Source organism: Columba livia, chromosome 5 (assembly GCF_036013475.1).
Source record: "Columba livia isolate bColLiv1 breed racing homer chromosome 5, bColLiv1.pat.W.v2, whole genome shotgun sequence".
Lineage (NCBI taxonomy): Eukaryota > Metazoa > Chordata > Aves > Columbiformes > Columbidae > Columba > Columba livia.
This window is the reverse complement of record NC_088606.1, coordinates 37,545,067-37,560,712: the sequence shown is the minus strand read 5'-3', so window position 1 is coordinate 37,560,712 and position 15,646 is coordinate 37,545,067. Positions and strand designations below refer to the sequence as shown.

At 46.8% G+C, this 15,646-nt stretch overlaps 1 long non-coding RNA gene across 1 annotated transcript in view; it reads right to left on the bottom strand.

The window, feature by feature from the left end:
- The window catches only part of LOC102085790 (uncharacterized), a 29,252-nt gene extending 13,638 nt beyond the window's left edge, over positions 1-15,614 (bottom strand). Inside the window, exons 1-7 of the long non-coding RNA XR_010472977.1 lie at positions 12,084-15,614; positions 10,874-11,001; positions 9,151-9,276; positions 5,665-5,766; positions 4,608-4,748; positions 3,966-4,146; positions 649-2,696 (exon numbers count right to left, since the gene is read on the bottom strand). This is a non-coding gene — a long non-coding RNA (uncharacterized LOC102085790). The remainder of the gene's footprint in view (positions 1-648; positions 2,697-3,965; positions 4,147-4,607; positions 4,749-5,664; positions 5,767-9,150; positions 9,277-10,873; positions 11,002-12,083) is intronic.
- Between the last annotated feature and the right edge of the window lie 32 nt (positions 15,615-15,646).

Sequence of the window (15,646 nt, the reverse complement as noted above, 5' to 3'; positions counted from 1 at the left end):
TACTGTTCCTATCGCAGCCCCTCCCCATCCTCACGGACAGCCAAGCCAGAGAGAGGCTGCCCTGACTTCAGCCAGCCCCAAGTAGGCGAGTGGGGATCTTCAGCTTGTTGGAGAATCTGCTCAACTGACACTAAAGGGCACCTTCCCCACTAAGTTCTAGGGGTCCAGTCTGCAGCCCTCAGAAAGCTCATTAGTGTAGATCATGTCAACACCTATGCAGGCACTCCCTGGGAGATCTCCTCCCTTTTTGATCAGAAAACAGTTTCTGCAACACAAAAAGTGCCTGTGGGAAGACAGAGATGCTGCTGACAAGAAATGCTGTTTTGTTGGAGGTGAACCAGAATAGAGCCCTTTGCTTCAGCTGCCCCCAAATTTTTCATTTTAGTCAAGTTTAGCATCGAAATGAGCTTTCCCGAAAAGGCCTCTCTACTTTCCTGTGCGTGGGGCTTGCGGCTGAGCTGCATTTACTGAGAACAACGTGGACCTTGCCCAAGCTTTATGGGAGCTGGGCAGAGCTCCCAGGGAGCACAGCCCAGAGGAGAGAATGGGACCCAAACCCAAGGAAAGGCGCTGCCTACTTTAATGTTAAGCAGACTTTAAACGAAACATTTCATGTCAGTTCAACAAATTGAAACAAAACATTCCTACCTCAGAAACGTCAAAGTGCTTCACTTTGATCCAAAAAATGTCAAAACAGAATATGGAGACATTTCTGAACATGACTGTTTTAATTCCAGGAAACAAATTTTTCCTATTTTTTTGCCCCAGTTTGTTCTGTTCTGGAAAACACAAGCATAAATTCAAATTTTCACATAGCTCAACTTTGAGCTATTTATCACAGGAGGGACTGATATTGCCTGTAGGTGCATATGTACATGTAGATGCATATGTACATAAGCACTTGCACACACAGTACCTTCACTGTGCCTTTCCATGGCACCTTCAGGCCTCTCTTCAGACTGGTTTCACCAGCCATACAGCTGCCTGGCCTCTGGCCCCATGACTGGAGGGCACGCTTCAGTCTGCAGGAGGTCACAAGTACCTGGGCATACCCAGCACCAGTGTGCTGTCAAATACAGGTGGTAGCTGTCCATAAGGTTCCCTAAAAACAGGGTGTTTAGGGCTGGCATAGCTGTCACTACCATCACCACAGGGTTCACACATAACCCAGTTCCCTTTGGAGTCTTCCCACTCTTGGTAAGGACAGACACTGGGTTTGGTCTGACCCATTTCAGACCTCATATTTTGATGCTGATATGAATAATGAGGAACTGGTTTGAATAATCCCCTGCTTTGAGGGGCAATGCTAAAAACAACACTTACTGAAAGAGAAAAGGCAAGCGTATGGGAATTTCACTTTACTGTAATTTGACCAGTGATTTTAATTTATATTGCTGAGGATTATAGATCCTGTCCCCCAAGTGTGGTTAGGAGCACACTAATATGGAAAAAGGTGACACACTCGTAATCATGCACTGCATGCCTGAGGTGGATCCGTAGGTCTAATTTTCATCTCAGTAGGTGTAATCCTAACACTGCATCTAGTAACAGTTTGGCAATTTTGTGTGGATGTGACTTACAGTGTTCTTGCCCTCCAGCTGAAGGCTGTGAACATGACTGTGTCACTGGCTCCTTGCAGAAAATGCTCCCCTCCTCTGTGCCAGGTAACAGGCACACCATGGAATAAAGTTTTCCCTGTGCACCCCCTCACCAAAGCTTTTTAGCTGTTCTGTGTTTCCCATATGCTTGGGATAGCCCTCTTCTTCCCAAAAGCTAAAAGACATCCCAAGATCATTTTTGTGCATTTATTTTTCACAGTCTTTCAGTGTTGATTTCCTCTCCATCGCATATCTCCAAACAGGGTCCCTTGACGCTAGGTCCCATCTTGTTTCTAGAGGGTGAGGTGTCTGCACATGGGAATGTTGTGGCTCTCTTGCACTGGTGGGATAGCTGACACAACCAGACTAGCCACGTACACCTTAGTCCTCTGAACCAGACTGGCCAGGACTGGGGCTCCACATTCCTCTCTTGCCAGACCCTCAGCACCCATTGTGAATGTTTCCTTGCTACAGACCCGTCTCTTCCTGATGCCTTCATCTGGGAGAACTTTTCCATATCTTTGTCTCTTCCTTATTGGGGTAAAAAGCTTATTTTAAGTATTTCCCAGTAGGCATTACTGCAAAAGCAGCAATTGTCATTAGCCCTGGACATAGACTGTTGCACCAGGAGATATATTTCTCTCATTTGGTATAAATAACCCATAATAATAATTCATTCTGCTAATTCTCTGATTCTCTCCAGCTCTTCCAAACTCATTCACCCTCTAAGCATGTAAAAATAAACTGCAGGAACAATTCATATTGCATCTACAGCTAAATAAACTCCCTTGGGTTCTGCTGTTACCCAAACAGTGCCCTCCGGACTCATTCCCTGTGGGTTGGCAGTAGCTCAGCGCTTGCAGGCTCTCTCAGAGGCTTGGATCTGATGCAGAATCAGTCTTCTTGCTGAGACCTTGCAGTCTCTTCATGAGGCTCCTGCAAAAGCCTAAAAGAACATCTAGAAGGCCTTATCCATCACTGGGCTGTCCTGGGCTGCAAGAGTAGAGTGGATCTGCGATGGGCTGGCTTCCAGGTGATGATTGTTCCCACCTCCTAGGAGCAGCTTGCAGCAGCCTTGCCAATTGCTGGGATGCATCCCTAAATATAGGAAGGTTGTAGGGCTTAAAACGTGATGCAGATGATTAAGAGATCTTCCTTTTAGGGATAAAAGTATAGTGACATTTCGTGGAAGCAGTATATCACCTTTGAGAACCAAGGCATGCATTGTTTTAAAAGTAAAACATAACAAGATAAAATAAAGAATAACCACAGGAACAGAGGAAATCAGCATGTTGGTTATGTTCCAAAAGTCTCCCCAGTTAAGCTTCAGATGTGCTCTGCTGTCATCATCCCCCTTGAAGATTATTTCAAATCTGTACTAATATGTGGATCAAGAGTGTGGCTGTTACCATGGGCACATATCTAATCAAATGGGGCCTAATTATGTATATTACCCAATTTGGCACTTTGAGAGCACTTCAGTGGTGATTCTTCTGCTTGTCTGACAAATAACATGATTATTCAGTAAGCTGTGTATATTTTAATGTTGCGGTTTTGTTCTTTGAGAAGAAACTGTCTAACTAACCAAAAGAGCTTTTCACTTGCGAAGGCACAGCTAATCTTAGCAACCAGATTCAATTAATTATGCTTAATAAGCTAATAAATATATTTAAGACTCTTTGAGCTATGCTTAGTCACCTTTAGAAAACACTTCATCATTAGGCACTAAAAACGAAAGATGAGAGCACTTTAAAAACTTCAGTTTAATATTACAAATTACAATGCAATTTGCTTTAAAAATAGATTTTTAAATTGGTGCTTGTCTTTAGCTTTATGACTGAAAACAGATTCTTTATGTCACAGATTTATGGCAGAAGCAAGGAATTTTTCAGGAACATGTCAGAAATAATTTGGTGATGCTTTTTCTTATCCCCTCACTATATGAAAAAAGTGTAGAAGATTGCTATTTCTGCCACCCTGCTACAACGCCCCCTGGCACAAGCAGAAAACAAGGCTTTTACTATGTCACCCATGGAAGGAAGGAGGTTGCCAGCAGAGGGACAGTGGGATGGGTAGTGATGGAGGCTGCAGAGCTGAACAATGTTTTAAATCATCTGTGACTATGAGCTGGGAGACAAGACAGGAGCCTGTCAGACTTGGGTCAGCAGGAATCAAGCTTTTGGGGAGAGAAGCGACCCTACCTGCGCAGTTACCGCTGCATACAGCATTGCGTTTTCCTTCTCTGTCTTTCTGCCAACTCTTTACTCACATAATTTTCTCCTAAGTGTATTCAGGGAAAGCACAGAGAAAGGTCCCTCTGGAATTTGCTCCCACCCAGTGTTGTTTTACCTTCCATCCCCATCTCACCCACACAGCTGCCAGGAGAAGGACATGGTCTGGAGAACCTGTCAGATTGAGCAGACTCTTCCTTCCCCTCTTCCATGCACTGAAGGGATAATGTGTGGAGAAAGAGTGCTTGTAAATCACCAGGTGACCGAAAACACATCACCTTCTGTGCTTTTCTTCTTACAACAAGGATTCCTCAAGTCTGCAAGAGACAAATATGCGAAGTGGGGAATTAATGTGTTTGGTATAGGAAAGAAGCAAACTGCTGAGCTGCAGGGCAACTGGTGTAACAGAAGAGGAAATCACCCAGACTGTGAGGTGTCTAGTTAAGGCTGGCAGTAGAAAAGTGTGATCTACCAGAATCAGTGATGACTAGGTGAGATTGTGGCAAGGGGACTGAGGAAGGAACCAATGGCTGACCCACATGATGTCCAGAAGAGGGATCACTGATAACAAGCACGAGTTGTGTCAGATTTCCTTTGGAGAGGTTAGTTTGGAAACCCATTGGTGAACCCAGTTGGTGATCAGAGAGAAGACAAGAACACTCTGCCCTTGCAGCCCCAGTGTGGATGGGTGAAACACCCCCAGGTCAGTGCCAGTTGCCATCAACATAGGGACACTGCCTTCATCAGCAGTCAGGTGGTCTGCAAGGGCAGAACTTACCTGGTGTGACCATGCTGCGTTGAGAGGTGGCAGTCCTTCTCCAGCCAGTCTATTAGCGTGTGAATGAGCCACTATGATTGGTGTTTGTATGGCTGTCACTGTAATGCTTGGGTTAGATGCCATTTGTGTATCATTGAAACACTAGTAATAAAACACACAATAGTAGTTGGAATATGGGTGCCCTAGTAAAAGATGGGATTGTATCGTTCAATATTGTCCACATTGGTTGTCATCTGATTCAGCCAGCAGTCTCTGTGTAAAATCAATCTTGAAGTTCCCAGTTTCATTTTCTCTGTTACACAAGGCACCACACAGCCTCCTCTCTCCCTCCCCCAGCCCCCACATCATTAAAAATAATTAAACTCTTGTCCCGTGGTGTCCAGGTGTCACAAGACACCTGGTAAGTCTCACCTCTAACTACCCACTCAGCTGTGCCGGAATAGCAGCGCTGCAGATGCTGCCTGTGGGGCTCAGCCCACACCCACCGAAGTGCCGGGCAAGCTGCTGGTGGGGCTCCCCCAGCTCCCTGTGGCTCCCCAGGGCACGGTGGGGAGCCACAAATTAATCAGCAGTGCCCCACCACAGGTCAGCACACCCAGCTATCCGCATTTTCTGTTGTTTGCCATTTTTCCCTTGGCCTCCATTTTCCTCCACATCTCTTTGGTGTACCAATTAATCCAGAGGGTTTTCATTTACTCAGGCTGTCCAAACCAGCAATACACAAATACCCCCCACAATCACTGCCAACAGCTCGTAATACATTTTAACTGCTCCTTGGCCTTTGATGTGTTAGCCTTCTGGGCAACATTATCATTACCCTTTATATACCTCCATAGGTGAATGCAGCTCGCATATGCTAAGTACAAGCTAGGGTTTGCTTGTGTCTGAAATAAAGCGTGCTTTCCTAAGAACCATGCAAGAATTATGCCCTCTTTACTAGCCAAACACCCAACAAGCCCCCGAAAAACAATGATAGTGTCCTGGGCTCTGAAGAGCTTATTTTTGAAGTAGGTGAGCAAATATAGGAAGGAACAGCACAATCAAAAGAGGCACTTACCTGGGGAGAAGTCTTAGCAGAAGAAAGTAGTCCTGGTAGAGTCTGAAAGTGTGGGCGTCATGTCATGGTAAGCAGATACTATGACTTGTCTGCATGCAATTGCTGGAAGTAAAAACATCGTTCTAGCTGAAGCACTGGATACTGCCAAATTCAGGAAAACATAACAGGCAATTTTTAGGGAGACAGGGGCATTGAAGTCCCAGACTGGGGAATGCTTCACAACTTTGGAGCCATTTACGGTTTTCAGGGCTCTCTTAATGGAAATAGTTATGACTGCATTTCTCAGGGAACATAAGTCAGCATGGGTGGCGTCAGGCTGACAATTTGGAAGGGCGCTCAGCCCCGCTAGGAAACTGTGAAAACATTCAAAGGCCTGAAAGCTTCATTTGAGATAGTCCAGGTTAGCCAAGGGTGTTCCACAGTGGCTGCACAACTCAGAAGTGCTTACAAGAGGGAGGCGGAGGAACAAGCTCCACCTTGGAGGAATAAGCTAATTTTTTTTGAAACGATGCATACACGATGCTAATATGGGTGCATACAGTGGGGCTAGCAGGAGGTGAAGCAAAGTCACTTCTAAGGAGAATTGTCAGAGACCACAGGGCCAGCTGGGGAGGAGATCCTGGCCTTGTCCAGCCAGGCTGTCACCTCTGAACTTTTCTACTGATCCTGACATCTTTTCTTCGAAATGTAGTAAATGGTTGCCCCGGTCCCCATGGTCATCCTACAGCTGCAGAACAAAGCCCTGTTCATCACTGCCCTCCTCTCTCTCTGTAATTCAAAACTATCTTTGACTGAGCAGCCCAAAACATGTTTTTGCTATTGTAGGCATCATTCTGCAAAACCTGTCCCGGGCTGTGCCCCTGCAGCAAAGAGCATGGCCAGACCCAAATTCTCCAGTTCTGCAAGAGACTCATGCTCGATTAAACTAGAACTACTCCAAAAATTTGGGAAGGAGGCAGAGAAACGGTCTGACTGCCGAATGTTGCTGCATGGGTCCCTAAAAAGGGAATGAGTCCTGCCCCACTCCCCCTGAAAGCATTGGGGGATAGAAAGATCACAGAGAGGAGCTATTAAAATGGGTGCCGGTGGGACCTGGTTTCAAGCAGGGCTTGGGACGCGGAACAATAGGCTGCCATTTTGAAGCAGTGAGAGCCCAGCGTGCATTTGACGATGTGGTGGAAAACACTGTCACGGGGTAAAACCCTTGCTTGCAAAACAAACGGGCCCCTGAGAGTTCATTGTGCAGTGGCTGCTGACGTGCAAAGCGAGGACTGAAAAATATAAACTGTGCTTTCTAAAAATATAAAAGAGCAGTGCCCGAGGGAGGGTGGCTCGGGGCGGGAGAAGCAGAGGGAAGAGACTGGCGTTGTTGCCACATCTCTGTGAGATTTTCGGGAAGGCACCATGCCTTTCCATGCCCCACTGAGAGCAGGGTCACACTGGTGGCCTCACTCGCAGGAGCCACCATGCCAATGCAAACAAGACCCCCATGGAAAGATCCTCTTCCCTTCATGGGCCCTCAGGGAAGCTCACATCCCTCCAGCGAGTTTTGCAGGCTGGAGATGATCCTCCAAGCAAAGCTGTTGTCTTGCGGAGGAAGAGCTGCACACCCTGGCCATGACTGAGCAGGGGACAAGGGGTGCTGCTGCTCCCAGTGAGCTCCCCTGGGTCCTTCCCAACCCTGACAGTGGGCTTCGAGTCCTCTGAAAGGTTTTACTGCCTGGCAGGTCTGAATCACATGGTGAGACAAACCCACCTGGGGCAACCTGGCTTCTGCCACTGGGATAGTCCTGGCCACCACCACCTCTGGCTGCCCTTCCCAAGCCCTGAGAGATGAAGAAGGCTCCTCAGCCTCAGGAGAGACCAGCCAAGAAGGAGAGACAGAAATGGTTAAAGTAGCTGGTAAACAAAAATCCCAGAAGAAAAACATGATCCAGGCAGAGAAAAGCATCTTTCCAGCACTGCCAACCCCACATACTCAAAAATTATGCGTCAGGCTCCAGAGAATCACAGCTTAAATATCACAAGGGTTTTTGTTCTGGGTTTTAAAGAAAATTATAAATGTTTGAGTTTTTCCTAATTGCACTCTGGTTTCTTGAACTTTATGATCACGTTTTCAAACTTTTCTCCAGATCCCTGAGGGCTACAAATTTCTACATTTTTATTATAAAATAAAGTTGAGAAGCTCACCTAGTGCCCACAGCTTTGGGGCAAACACCGAAGATCAAAAGACTTACTCTAAAATGAGAATAGGAAATACTGGAGACCTCAAGAATGAGCACCCTGCAGTATACATGCCTCTTACGATCTTTCTCCAGTGTTGCGCAAAAGCCCTTTTAGAAGATATTTTGCTGTTTTAACAAACATCACATTGCTTAAGTACTTTATTTGCCAGCATTAAGGGCAGGTCTTCAGTGACATTTTCCCTCCCAGAACAATGTTGCTTACAGCCAAGGGCTGCAGAAAAGTTAAAACTGGGGCTGCTGTCCCAGGCTGAGGGGACCAGAGGAGCACAGAATCTTCAAGAGCATGTTATGTGCTCTGGGTTGCTGCTGTTCAAGGGCAGGGAAAGTTGGGAAACATTATCTAAGGCCAAACCTGAGCCTGGGCTTCCATCTTTAGCCTGATCCATACAGAAACTTACTGCCCAAAAGGGGCAGTGCCATCCAATTTACTTTCTTCATCTCCAAAGGTGCTGAAAGAACTGTCATATGTCTTTATAGGGATATCTATGTTATGGGGTGGATAGACTGTGATAAGTGTTATCAGCCTGTAAAGAGCTCAGTGATCCTCCCAGATTAAAGGCTGATCTGAGTGCAGACTTGGTATTGTGCCTCTTGAAATGATCTGGCTTGTAACAGCCGGGTTATCAAGTGCTGCCTTTAAGAGAATGTGATTCTCTCTTTTGCACTGGTCCTGTTAGCTTTTATTAACTGTAACACTTGCTGAAACATCCTCTTGTAGAGATAATGGCTTCCTTTAGTTGCTGTCAGAATGAACAAATTGAAATAAAAATATGCCACTAATAATTGTACCCTGCACTAATTAAAGCAAGACAAAAGCATTGCACTGCTGGGTTTGGCTTGCCACTGCCTGGGTAAGCCTGAGCAGAGGGGCTGACCACAGGAATGCCAATAACCAAAAGACAACAGTGCCTAATGTATCAGTCAAACTCAAAGCCACAAGGCTTCCGCCAGCCCAGAATCTCAGCAAAACATTCAGGCAGACAAGGAACACATTTAGCACCCAGAGCGGGATCTGGCTGCCCAGAGGTGCTGCTCTAGGCAGAGCTCAGCACACGTGGGCCTAAGGAGCTGCAAAAGGTGAAGGCAGATGCTGAAGTACACAAAAACTGAAGGTTTTTCAGCAGTCTTCTTGAACTTTTCATGACCCATCTGCACCACGTAGAAAGGAGAATGGTTCAGTTCAAGCAGGAGGCAACAGGACTTTAGCAGGACAGTGGAAGAGAGGCAGAAATTTGCTTGCCTGTGTCCTGCAACAGGAGTAAGGAAGGCCACCGGTCCAGCTCTCTTTCCTTGCAAGCAAGCACCAAAACCTCTGCATGTCCTGCCTCTCCAGTCCAAATCAGGGTCCCATCATAACATGTGCAAGCTGAAGAAGAAGAGAACAAAATTAACAGGGAAAAGAAGAGCACAAGTTTCCAAAATCCAAACTAAAAAGCAGTGGCATAACCACATCACTGAGCACTCACAGAGCTTGCCCTGTAGACAAACAGGTGACCATATCTAAGGACTGCTGTATACCCAGGTATTAGTACAGGTACTACACTCCTGTGACCGCTGGCTTGAAAGAAACTCCTTCTGTAGCAAGAATGTGCTATGCTCATCTCTCATTAAGCTTGGATTGTTTCAGCAGCCTTCCCCACTGATTTTCCCAAATAGAAGATGGTGATAAAGCAGGGAGTAAGATCTAGACTGACCCTAGCCATCGCCTCAATTACTTTCTTGGTCCTGAGCTTCATGAACAAGTGCAATGTGGCTGTTGCAGCCATTTCTGCCTCTCAGGGAGTTCTTTGCTGCTAAGCAAGCAAACATGTCCTCTTCTTGAAAATCCTAATGTGCCCATGGGAGAGAACTCTACACAGCCTACAGCTTCCCAGCAAAGTCTGTGAGAAACCACAGAAGTAAGAGAAAAGAGAGACAGGATCCTTCCCAGGCACCACAGTCAGTGATGCAAGGATGCCAAAGGAGCAGACAAGAACCAGGCAAAGCCACAGGCTCCACAGTGGCAGCACAGTTTTCCTCTTTACTAGCCCTGTAACTCCCAAGTGTCATCTTGATCCCACAAGGTCAGGTATGCACTTAAACATAGCTCTGTTTTGGACTGCATTACTGAAGTTATTTTTTGTTTTCCAAGAGAGACATTTTTCCTCCTCATGCTGGGAAGGATGATTGCTGAGGGCATCACAACAGAGTTGAGGGACAAGAGGATGTGGGGGTCAGCATGTCAACAGATAATTCACCCAAACTGATTTGCAGGTGAAAATTAAAGTTTTCAGGTGGCTTAAGCTGCTTGGTTGCTGTCTCAGCAGCTCAGGTATGGTCTTCAGAGCCATGTCAGGACATAGGCTTTGCTGGCATCCCACTGATGAGGAGCACGAGATGCCCTCCTCTAATGCTGTGTGCCCCAGCCCTCCCACTGAGCCCTTGCACTGAGTTGAGTGGCTCCAATGCACTGATGCTCTGTGCCCATTGGAGCATCTTGCTTGGAGTTAATCCCCTTTATGTAGTCCCGTCCTTACAAGTTTTCTAGTAGTCTTCCGCACAGCCACCTGGGAACTAATTTCTAAGATTAAACCCTGGTAGTAGTTTCTGTGCCTTCTCCTTGACATGGAAATTTCCCTCTCTTATCAAGGCAATCTGACTGCCCTTCAAATGGGAGCTTGGGAAGCAACAGGAGGGGAAAGACTAGGTGATGAGTCTGCCTTTTCACAGACCTCCGGTTGTCACCTGGGGTTTCTATACACATCTTGGACTCTTTCATTAATCCTTGGCTATTCCTGGTCACTTTATTTCTTACTACCCACTTTCCTAGCCTTATTCTTCAATAAATCATCATTAGAAAGAAGATCTACTTCATGTCACTGATTGAGCCATTTAAAGCTATGACAGTAGGACTCAAGCACAATCTACACAATGAAATTATTTAAAATATAAGCTTTGATATAATACAAATGAAGCACACTCACCTCAGCTCAAGGTGCAGTGCCCTTCTCACAGGTGTATGGCATCCACAGCTGGAATCTGGACAAGGGACTAGGGAACCTTCTGCTGCCCAGATCAGCTCTCCCAAGTTTGTGCCAAGAAGGCTTCTCACCTGACCCAGAGAAAACACAGCATTTGCTGAATAGTCATCACCCTGCAAAGGTCAGAAGAACAGCAGACAAGTCTTTTTTCTCCCATGAAGCTCAGAGCAATAGTCAGAGCTATGAGGATCAGATATAGGCTTAAAGGAAGGTGCTGCTGGCCTGCCGTTAGCATTTTACCGAAGTTTCAAAGAAATTTAAGCTGCCAAATTTTTATGAAGCCATATTTGACATTTGGTCCCTAAGGAAATGAAACACTCAAGATTAACTAGCTCTGTTAATTACATAGTTAATAAGGAACTACAGTAGATAATAAACAATATCTCTTCTCCCAAGGGGAAAAATAAGCATCACATACATGAACATGCTTCCTACACTCTGCTTCTGTGGAGTTCCCCCTCAAAAAACATGCGCCCTTGAAGTGATCTGCTCCAGCACCATGCTAACACTGTTCCTGTGAGCATGAGTGGCAAAGCCAGAACCACTCTCTGTATCCAGGAACATGGGGTGCTCCCTGTGCTCCCCTTGACCCATGCAAGGATCCCTCTCCTATCAGCAAGGAGGTTTCTGCCCCAGACCTGCAAACTGCTCCCCAGCAAGGGAAATCAGATCCTCTCTCACATGTCACCATGTTGCACTGACTGCTATTGACTCCTTAGCGGAAATGGAACAGCTACCACAAGGATCAGAAGTCCACAGAAACTTGGGTTAACTAACCATGAAAATCGTCCTTCCCCAGAAGTGAAGTTCTCTATCTGGACTAACTTAAAATCCCTTAGGGTAGCAGCACCACCCAAAGGACAGGGCAGGACCCTTCCCTGCCACCAAAGCCCTTCGGCACATCACAGTGCTGGTGGGGAAAAATTCCAGTGGAATTTCCCCTAAAAATTCAGAGAAAGAGCCCGTCTACTGAAACTCTGGTCTCAGTGGCTGAAGTGCCACACTCTTGGGAGCAGCTTTACTTTCTCCAGAGCCCCTCACACTGCTTGAGGCATAAGCAATGCCCACCTGGCCAGCAAGCTTAAATTTCAAACAACCTCCCTAACACAGAGAAGGGACATCGGAGTAAGCTCATTTTTCACTACTTACTGACCAGAGCGTACTCCAGCTGGCACTGCTGTGTCCTCTCTGGGTCTCTATCTGAGACGAAGCCATCAGTAAAGGGAAGCCATTACAATAGGGTGCACTATGCCCTCCTCTGGCTGTTAAAAATAAGTGTCACTAAACCAGACAGATGCTGGCGCTGTGTCTCAGCAGGCACTAATTTAGCCCATACAGAGTGCTCTTACATCATTTGTTCTAGGCACAGCTTAATTGCAAAATTAATTATTTTCCTATCAAACAAAATCGTATCAGAGGGCAGTCATGGGATTTTTAAGCCTGATGGATGCTAAATGGGATCTGAATAAACAAAACCAACTTTGGTTCCTGTCTGGGCTCAGAACCACTAAGAGGGGAGCACTTCAATTCCCACTGCAGGGAGCCAATGGGGCTGTGCAGAGCTGGGGGAGCCTCTCCAGCCCCCCTTGCCCTGTCCCACTCCAGATGTGCCGCTTCCCCATGACACAGCGGGTAGCCATCCCCGACATGGAGCTGGTATGGCAAGATGATGGCACCCAGCATGGGGGTGAGGAGAGGGGAGTGTGGCCATCACCGTGGCATCAGTCTGCCCTGGCCAACGGTACGTGGCAGCTTGTGCCCAGACTACTCCACGCCTGGCGGTGAGTGGTTTGCATCTCAAGACAAGCCCGTTCAATTTGTTCTCATTTCTGACCATTTTGTAGGGAGCTCAGACACAAGCAGATCTAACCACCACCCCAAACACACAACTTTTCCCATGACAGGGCAGACAAGACCTAGATTTTAATTGGAGGAAATTCCATTTAAGTGGGTTGCATTCTCAGGTGGTGACAAAAGTGGGAAAAAAAAAAAAAAAAGAATGGATAGGACCAAAACTGTGGCATGGGAGAGCCACAGCTGGGACAAGTTGTGATTGTCCCTGCAGAAACCCTCTCTTTTTAACCCCCTGACAGCCACTCCAAGACAGTGCATACTATGTGGGCAGAGCTGTGGTGGGCAAATTGCCTCAAAGTCACACAGAAGTGAGCATATTGATTAGCCAAGCACGTAACTCTACAGTGAGAAAACATTGCCTGAGCGAAATATGGGTACCAGATACCAAGGTCTTGGATTGTGGGTCAGTACAGTGTGAAACCTGACACAAATCAAGTCACTGCTGCTCCTATCAGGTGTGTCTTCTGAAGTATGGCCCATGGGCAACCACCGGGCTGAGCTCAAGTTAATGTTATATTATACAAAGACACAGAAAAGATGACAGTCCCAGCTGCAAACCGAACCTCAGCTCCCCACCAGTGAAAGGGGCGAATGAGCCATTTCATATTTATCCAGTGAATCTATGAAGCTGCATTATGAAAGCATGAAGCACTGCTCCTTTGGTGTCTTAAAAAAAAAAAAAGCCCACAACACAGCCCATTTCGAATCCAAAAGGAAGTCTGCAAACTTATACGATAGCTTTTTTTTTTAGTATCTCCCTTAATGCCTCATGTTTATTAAGCATCTTGTGATGCCTTTTGCATAAGATCATATCTCCAAATTTTGGCCGTATATCTGACTTAACAAAAACGATGTAAACTATGGCACTTACGGTGAGACTTTGTTGTTTTATGAGGTCTTTTATCCTCAAAGAGCAACCAGGCTCTGGGCATGCAACCACTGCCCTCAAGTGGCATGAGCCATGCAGGACCTGTCAGGAACCTCCTTGGCTTTGCACAGAGCAAGAACACAAAGGCCCTTGCGTGGGGAGCAAGCTATTTGAGTTCTCAGATGGGAAAAAAGAGACCATCTAAAGAAGAACATATAGGCATTTACCTTTTAAAAACTGAGCCTGAAAAGCATTCAAAGGAAGGAAAAGGCATGCTTTACCTAGGGATGAAACTAGGGACTTCCTTGCGAAGCAGGCTGCTCCTCTTGAGGCCAAAGCCTCCTCTGAACAGAGATAGATGACATAGTCATCAAGTCAGCAGTAGCCCACCACAGGCCACCAGCAGCAGGCCATGCACCAACCAGGCCTCGCTGCCTGCCGGCACAGGAGTCTACAGGACTCCTACAGGACTCTACAGGACTGGACTCCTTCGTCCAGTCACGTTTCTCACCGGTCCCATCTCTCAGGCCCCACCAAAGCAAGCAGTGGCTTCAGAGCTGAGGTGCAGCTCCTTGGCCAATGTCTGAATGCACACCCCCAGGACCGGCACCCATGTAAAACTATTGGACCACCCCCGGCATGAATCAGGGTGAAATTATGATCCTAATTTATTCTGCTTCTCTCAGCCACTCTCTCCCTTAGTTCCTGTGGAATTTCCTGTGTGTTAACTACTGGGAACCAGCAGGAATGCTTGAAGAGCAAACAACTAGCAGGCATTTTTTAAAATTATTGGGTAGCTGGAACATTCTTCTACAGCCCTGCAAAGGCAAAAGGAGAGCATTACAACATCGTTGTTTGAAAACCCCAAGCTGCACTTGGCTTGCTGGGGGAGTCTGGGTGCTGCCAAATCAGTGATGCTTTGTAACCACTTGTTTGATTTGACCTTTCTCGTGCCTTCTGCACCCAGTGAAAACAAGCATTTCCTTTGCATGGATGGGGTTCTGTGTGAGAAAAACCTAAAGGAAGGGAGAGAAAGAGAGAAGGAATTGCTGTGGGATTTGCTCCTGCCTTTTCTCCTAATTCCTATGGGTCTTGCCCACATACCAGTTGATCAACCCTTACTTGTACTCCTTGCCACCACAGTGACACAGAGGTTTCAAAGCACCACAGGCCGTTCATGGGAAGGGCCCTTGTCCACAAGCATGACAGTGTGTGGTTCTCACAAGGCTGTAGGAGAAGCTGCGGGCACAGAGGTGCGGAGCTACCAGGAGCTGCCAGCACAGCTCTGTCCCGCACCATTGCGGGCACCATTCCCCCTGCCCAACTGGGGATGCCTGTGCTGGGCTCCAGAGCTGCTGTTGGTGCTTTTCCAGCCTGGCTGCCAGCCTGGAAAACAAAGTTCCCAACCAAAGAGAGAGCAAGTGGGGAAGAATGGCTCTGACATTCCTGCCTGCCACCAGCAGCGTTTTCAGAGCAATAGGGCTGGAGAGGCTGAGCCCGCAGAGCTGCTAGATGAATAGGAGTGAGGGACACATCACTGCAGTGTTATAATGCGCTTCAGCAAATGGGTTAGAGCTCATCCCTGCCGCAGCAAACCTCCCTGGTTGAAATCCCCCATCTGAGAGAAAAAGACTGCAGCCCTGTAGCACAACTATCTTATAACAGCTTCCCTTTCTAAAAGGTTCTTTTAGACCCAGGCTTTACACTCTGCAAGCAGAGGACAAGATTTTGCTAAGGGGGAAAGATTTTCTTGGAGTAGAAGGACTGAAGGACTAAGCTTGGCAAGGAAGGCATGGAGCAGCAAGTAATCTCACCGAAGTCTCCTGTAGGCATGTAAGGTAACGACATTCACTTTGCTCTGGTTTAAAGTGTTCAGCTCTGTATGTTTTAGACTTCCATGCCTGACCTAGTGCTCAGCTCAGGTCAGTTTGCTCCATAAATGAAGGCAAAACCTGCAGAGGTATCAGGGCGGGTGGCACCTGGGGACAGGGCAA